We start from the raw sequence: 7,519 nt of genomic DNA, 5'->3' as shown, positions 1-7,519 counted from the left end.
CCTCGTCAAGCCGCGCCATGGGTGCGGCCGCGATTGCCCGTGCACAAGTGATGACCCACAAGTATAGGGGATCTATCGTAGTCCTTTCAATAAGTAAGAGTGTCGAACCCAACGAGGACCGGAAGGAAATGATAAGCGGTTTTCAGCAAGGTATTCTCTGCAAGCACTGAAATTATAGGTAACAGATAGTTTTGTGATAAGATAACTTGTAACGAGTAGCAAGTAACAAAATTAAATAAAGTGCAGCAAGGTGGCCCAATCCTTTTTGTAGCAAAGGACAAGCCTGGACAAACTCTTATATGATGTAAAGCGGTCCCGAGGACACATGGGAATATCATCAAGCTAGGTTTCATCACGTTCATATGATTCACGTTCGGTACTTTGATAATTTGGTACGTGGGTGGACCGGTGCTTGGGTGCTGCCCTTACTTGGACAAGCATCCCACTTATGATTAACCTCTATTGCAAGCATCCGCAACTACAACAAAAGTATTAAGGTAAACCTAACCATAGCATGAAACATATGGATCCAAATCAGCCCCTTACGAAGCAACGCATAAACTAGGGTTTAAGCTTCTGTCACTCTAGCAACCCATCATCTACTTATTACTTCCCAATGCCTTCCTCTAGGCCCAAATAATGGTGAAGTGTCATGTAGTTGACGTTCACATAACACCACTAGAGGAGAGACAACATACATCTCATCAAAATATCGAACGAATACCAAATTCACATGACTACTAATAGCAAGACTTCTCACATGTCCTCAGGAACAAACGTAACTACTCACAAAGCATATTCATGTTCATAATCAGAGGGGTATTAATATGCATATAGGATCTGAACATATGATCTTCCACCAAATAAACCAACTAGCATCAACTACAAGGAGTAATTAACACTACTAGCAACCCACAGGTACCAATCCTGGACTTGGAGACAAGAATTGGATACAAGAGATGAACTAGGGTTTTGAGAGGAGATGTTGCTGGTCAAAATGTTGATGGATATTGCCCTCTCCTGATGAGAGGAGAGTTGGTGATGATGATGGCGATGATTTCCCCCTCCCGGAGGGAAGTTTCCCCGGCAGAACAGCTCTGCTAGAGCCCTAGATTGGTTCTGCCAAGGTTCCGGCTCGTGGCGGTGGAGTCTCGTCCGGAAAGATGGCTTATGATTTTTTCCTCATCGAAAGACTCCATATAGCAGAAGATGGCCATTGGAGGGCCACCAGGGGGCCCACGAGGTAGGGGGCGCGCCCAGGGGGGTAGGGCGCGCCCCCACCCTCATGGGCAGGGTGTGGCCCCCCTGGTGAACTTCTTGTGCTCACTATTTGTTATATATTCTGAAAACGTTTTCCGTGAAGTTTCAGGACTTTTGGAGTTGTGCAGAATAGGTCTCTAATATTTGCTCCTTTTCCAGCCCAGAATCCCAGCTACCGGCATTCTCCCTCTTTATGTAAACCTTGTAAAATAAGAGAGAATAGGCATAAGTATTGTGACATAATGTGTAATAACAACCCATAATGCAATAAATATCGATATAAAAGCATGATGCAAAATGGACGTATCAACTCCCCCAAGCTTAGACCTCGCTTGTCCTCAAGCGAAAGCCGAAATCGAAAAATATGTCCACATGTTTAGAGATAGAGGTGTCGATAAAAATAAAATACGGACATGAGGGCATCATGATCATTCTTAGAACATCAAGTTATATAATTATTGTCATATGATCTCTTATGCTAGAGTAATAATTCAATCACAATTTCAAGTAAGAATCATAAACTTCATTGATAACTAACAAACTATAATCTCAGTCATTGGAGCAATTGCAATTTATCATAAGATAGGAAAGAGTCAACATAAGAGCTTTTCAGCAAGTCCACATACTCAACTATCATATAGTCTTTCACAATTGCTAACACTCACGCAATACTTATGTGTATAGAGTTTTAATCGGACACAAAGAAAGATAGGGGCTTATAGTTTTGCCTCCCAACATTTTACCTCAAGGGCAATGTCAACAATAATAGTTCATGAAAACTCACATCCAATTAGCCATATATACCAGGATCTTTCCAACATGTTGTGCTTGCCAAAAGATAAAATGTAAAAAGGAAGGGTGAAGATCACCATGACTCTTATGCAAGGTAGGAGATAAAAGTAAAAGATAAGCCCTTCACAGAGGGAAGCAGAGGTTGTCATGCGCTTTTATGGTTGGATGCACAAAATCTTAATGCGAAAGAACGTCACCTTATATTGCCACTTGTGATATGGACCTTTATTATGCAGTCTGTCGCTTTTATTTCTTCCATATTACACGAATGTATAAAGTTTATTTTCTCCCACAATAATAAGTCATACATATTTAGAGAGCAATTTTTATTGCTTGCACCGATGACAACTTACTTGAAGGATCTTATTCAATCCATAGATAGGTATGGTGGACTCTCATGGCAAAACTGGTTTAAGGGTGTTTGAAAGCACAAGTAGTATCTCTACTTGGTGCAAAGAATTTGGCTAACATGAGGGGGAAAGGCAAGCTCAATCATGTTGGGTGATCCAAGACAATATAATTTATCTCGAATGCAAGAAAACATAACCCATTACACTGTCTTCCTTGTCCAACATCAACTCTTTAGCATGTCATATTTTAATGAGTGCTCACGGTCATAAAAGATGTCCAAGATATTGTATTTATATGTGAAGACCTCTCTTTCTTTATTACTTCCTATTAATTGCAACGATGACCAAAACTATGTTTGTCAACTCTCAACAACTTTTATTCATCATACTTTTTATATGTGAGCTCACTAGTCTCCATAAGATCCATATGATCTCTTTTATTCTTTTTATTCTTTCTCTTTTATTTTATTCCCTTAGGATCATGGAAAAATAATCAAGCCCTTGACTCAACACTAATCTTTATTATATATAGCTCACAGACTCGATTACATAGAAGGATCATAAAGCAAAACTCACAACTAGATCATACTAAAAACTTTTATTCTACTAGATCAAGATATTACTAAAAGGATCGAACTAAGAAAAATGGTAAAGATAAAAGTGATGGTGACACGATACCGGGGCACTCCCCCAAGCTTGGCAGTTGCCAAGGGGAGTGCCCATACCCATGTGATTATGTCTCCTTTGTTGGTGAAGAAGGTGGAGTTGTTGGTGATGGATAGTCGCACATCGAGCGTAGGAGGTCTTCTAACTTGCGGATAATGCCTTTGAGTGCGATGATATGCTCCTTCAACAAAATATTTTCACGTGTGAGATACTTATTTTGTATACGAGCTAACTCGATCATCTTGAAAGCTTCGATCTCAGTTGGGGTAAGAAGATTTTGATCAAGTTGAAGGATGTCTTCTGTCACCGGAACTTGGTCCTCCGTGGTCTTCTTGATCCCTTCATCCTTGTTGATATCCATGGGTTCTTCTCTCTTCAGCTCTTTCTTCATTAGCCAGGCATCGTTGCCCTCATGGTTGGAGGAGGAGGGAGACGACATAATGCCTGGCCTTGATAACCCTGACAGAAAATAGCTCGAAATAAAGACAAGAGATATTTGCGTGATACGGGGGTCTAAACCTTGGGGAGAATATATAATGAATTTTTATCGACCAAAATATGTGTCGTGTACGAAAACGGAGTCCGGAGAGCACACGAGGTGCTCAGGTAGGGGCGCACCCAGGGGGGTAGGGCGCTCCCTCCACCCTCGTGTCCTTCCCGGACCGCTTCTTATTTTTCTATTTTTCTAAATATTCCAAAATGGAGAAATATTGCCATTAGAACTGTTTTGGAGTCGGTTTACTTACTGTACCACATACCTATTCCTTTTCGAAGTCTGAAACGTTCCAAGAAGTGTCCCTTATGTATTCCTCCAGGGTCATGGTTTCAATAACATTGGTTTCAACATTTATAGGATTACCTGAGATATAATGTTTAATTCTTTGACCGTTCACCACCTTCGGATTTATGCCTTCGAAGTTGTTGATTTTATGGCACCGGAACGATAGACCTCCTCGATAACGTAAGGACCTTCCCATTTAGAGAGAAGTTTTCCTACAAAAAATCTTAAACGAGATTTGTATAGCAATACATAATCACCTACATTAAACTCACGCTTTTGTATTCTTTTGTCATGCCATCTTTTAACTTTTTCTTTAAACAACTTAGCATTGTCATAGGCTTGGGTTCTCCATTCATCAAGTGAGCTAATGTCAAATAACCTCTTCTCACCGGCAAGTTTGAAATCATAATTGAGCTCTTTAATAGCCCAATAAGCCTTATGTTCTAGTTCGAGAGGTAAGTGACATGCTTTTCCATAGACCATTTTATACGGAGACATACCCATAGGATTTTTATATGCAGTTCTATAGGCCCATAATGCATCATCAAGTTTCTTGGACCAATTCTTTCTAGATCTATTAACATTCTTTTGCAAAATTAATTTGAGTTCTCTGTTGCTCAATTCTACTTCTAGACTGTGGGTGATAAGGAGATGCAATTCTATGATTAACATCATATTTAGCAAGCATTTTAAAGAAAGCACCATGAATAAAATGTGAACCACCATCAATCATTAAATATCTAGGGACTCCAAACCTTGGAAAAATAACTTCTTTAGGCATCTTAATATAGGTGTTATGATCATCACTACTAGTTGGAATAGCTTCTACCCACTTAGTAACGTAATCAACAACAACTAAAATATGTGTGTATCCATTGGAGGTAGGAAAATGTCCCATATAATCAAAGCCCCAAACATCAAATGGTTTAATAACAAGTGAATAATTCATAGGCATTTCTTGACGTCTACTAATATTACCAATTCTTTGACATTCATCACAAGACAAGACAAACTTACATGCATCCTTGAAGAGAGTAGGCCAATAAAAACCGGATTGCAATACCTTGTGTGCAGTTCTATCTCCAGCATGGTGTCCCCCATAAGCCTCGGAGTGACACTTGCGTAGGATCTGTTCCTGTTCATGCTCAGGTACACAACGTCTAATAACACAATCTACTCCTTCTTTATAAAGATGTGGGTCATCCCAAAAGTAATGTCTCAAATCATAGAAGAACTTTTTCTTTTGCTGGTATGTGAAACTAGGTGGTATAAATTTAGCAACAATGTAATTAGCATAATCAGCATACCATGGAGCAATATGAGAAGCATTTATGACATTTAATTGTTCATCAGGAAAGCTATCATCAATAGGTAGTGGGTCATCAAGAACATTTTCTAACCTAGACAAGTTGTCTGCAATGGGGTTCTCAGCTCCCTTTTTATTGATAATATGCAAATCAAATTCTTGTAGCAAGAGAACCCATCTAATAAGTCTAGGCTTAGCATCTTTCTTTTTGATAAGATATTTAATAGCAGCATGATCCGCGTGAATAGTTACTTTAGAATCAACAATATAAGGTCTGAACTTATCATAAGCAAATACAACTGCTAAGAATTCTTTTTCAGTAGTAGCATAATTTCTCTGAGCATTGTCTAGAGTTTTACTAGCATATTGAATAACATTTAATTTCTTATCAACTCTTTGCCCTAGAACAACACCTATAGCATAATCACTAGCATCACACATAATTTCAAAGCGTAAATTCCAATCAGGTGGCTGAACAATCGGTGCAAAGATCAATGCTTTCTTAAGTATTTCAAATGCTTCTACACAATCATCATCAAAGACAAATGGTATATCTTTTTGTAATAAATTAGTCAGAGGCCGAGAAATTTTTGAGAAGTCCTTAATGAACCTCCTATAAAAACCGGCATGACCAAGGAAACTTCTTATACCTTTGATGTCCTTGGGACATGTCATCTTTTCAATAGCATCAACCTTGGCTTTATCAACCTCAATGCCTCTTTCAGAAACTTTATGCCCCAAGACAATACCTTCATTAACCATAAAGTGGCACTTCTCCCAATTCAAGACAAAGTTAGTTTCTTCACATCTCTGCAAAACTCGATCAAGGTTGCTTAAGCAGTCATCAAAAGAGGATCCATAGATGGAGAAATCGTCCATGAAAACCTCACAAATCTTTTCACAAAAGTCAGAGAATATAGCCATCATGCATCTTTGAAAGGTAGCTGGTGCATTACATAAACCAAAAGGCATACATCTATAAGAAAAAGTACCAAAAGGGCAAGTAAAAATAGTCTTTGATTGATCATTGGCTGACACAGGTATTTGAGAGAAACCAGAATAACCATCTAGAAAGCAAAAATGTGTATGTTTGGATAATCTTTCTAGCATTTGATCAATAAAAGGTAAGGGGTAATGATCTTTTTAGTAGCTTTATTTAATTTACGGAAATCAATTACCATCCTATATCATGTAATAATTCTTTGCGGAATCAATTCATCTTTATCATCAGGAACGACAGTAATACCTCCCTTCTTAGGGACACAATGGACATGACTTACCCACTGACTATCAGCAACGGGATAAATTATACCTGCCTCAAGAAGCTTTAGTATTTCCTTTCTTACCACTTCCTTCATCTTAGGATTTAGCCATCATTGATGATCGCGAACTGGTTTGGCATCTTCCTCCAAATTTATTTTGCGTTGACACAGAGTGGGACTAATGCCCTTAAGATCATCAAGAGTATATCCAATAGCAGCACGGTGCTTCTTCAGAGTTTTCAATAATCTTTCTTCTTCATGCTCTAAAAGGTTAGCACTAATAATAACAGGATATATCTTTTTTTCATCAAGATAAGCATATTTAAGAGTATCGGGTAACGGTTTGAGATCAAACACGGGATCACCCTTGGGTGGAGGAGGATCCCCTAGGATTTCAACAGGCAAATTGTGTTTCAAGATGGGTTCTTGTTTAAAGAATACTTCATATATTTCCCTTCTTTCATTCATAAACATATCATTTTCATGGTCTAGCAAATATTGTTCTAAAGGATCACTGGGAGGTACGGCAATAGAAGCAAGACCAATAATTTCATCTTTACTAGGTAATTCGTCTTCATGGTGTTGTCTACTAAATTTAGAGAAATTAAACTCATGAGACATATCACCTAAACCAATAGTAATAACATCCTTGTTGTAGTCTATCCTAGCATTAACAGTGTTTAAGAAGGGTCTACCAAATATAATGGGACAAAAGCTATCTTGTGGGGAACCAAGAACAAGAAAATCAGCAGGGTATTTAGTTTTCGCACACAAGACTTCAACATCTCTAACGATTCCCATTGGTGAAATAGTATCTCTATTGGCAAGTTTAATTGTGACATCAATATCTTCTATCTCAGCAGGTGCAATATCATGCATAATTTCTCTATAAAGGCTAATAGGTATTGCACTAGCACTAGCACCCATATCACATAAGACATGATAACAATGATCTCCTATTTTAACAGAAATAACAGGCATGTCTACCACAGGTCTGTTTTTATCTTTAGCACAAGGTTTAGCAATTCTAGTAGTCTCATCAAGGAAATGAATAGCATGCCCATCAATATTATCAGACAACAGATCTTTAACAATAGCAATA

The sequence above is a fragment of the Triticum dicoccoides genome, chromosome 7A, assembly GCF_002162155.2.
Source record: "Triticum dicoccoides isolate Atlit2015 ecotype Zavitan chromosome 7A, WEW_v2.0, whole genome shotgun sequence".
NCBI lineage: Eukaryota > Viridiplantae > Streptophyta > Magnoliopsida > Poales > Poaceae > Triticum > Triticum dicoccoides.
The sequence above is the reverse complement of the archived record's forward strand: the minus strand, read 5'-3'. Positions refer to the sequence as shown.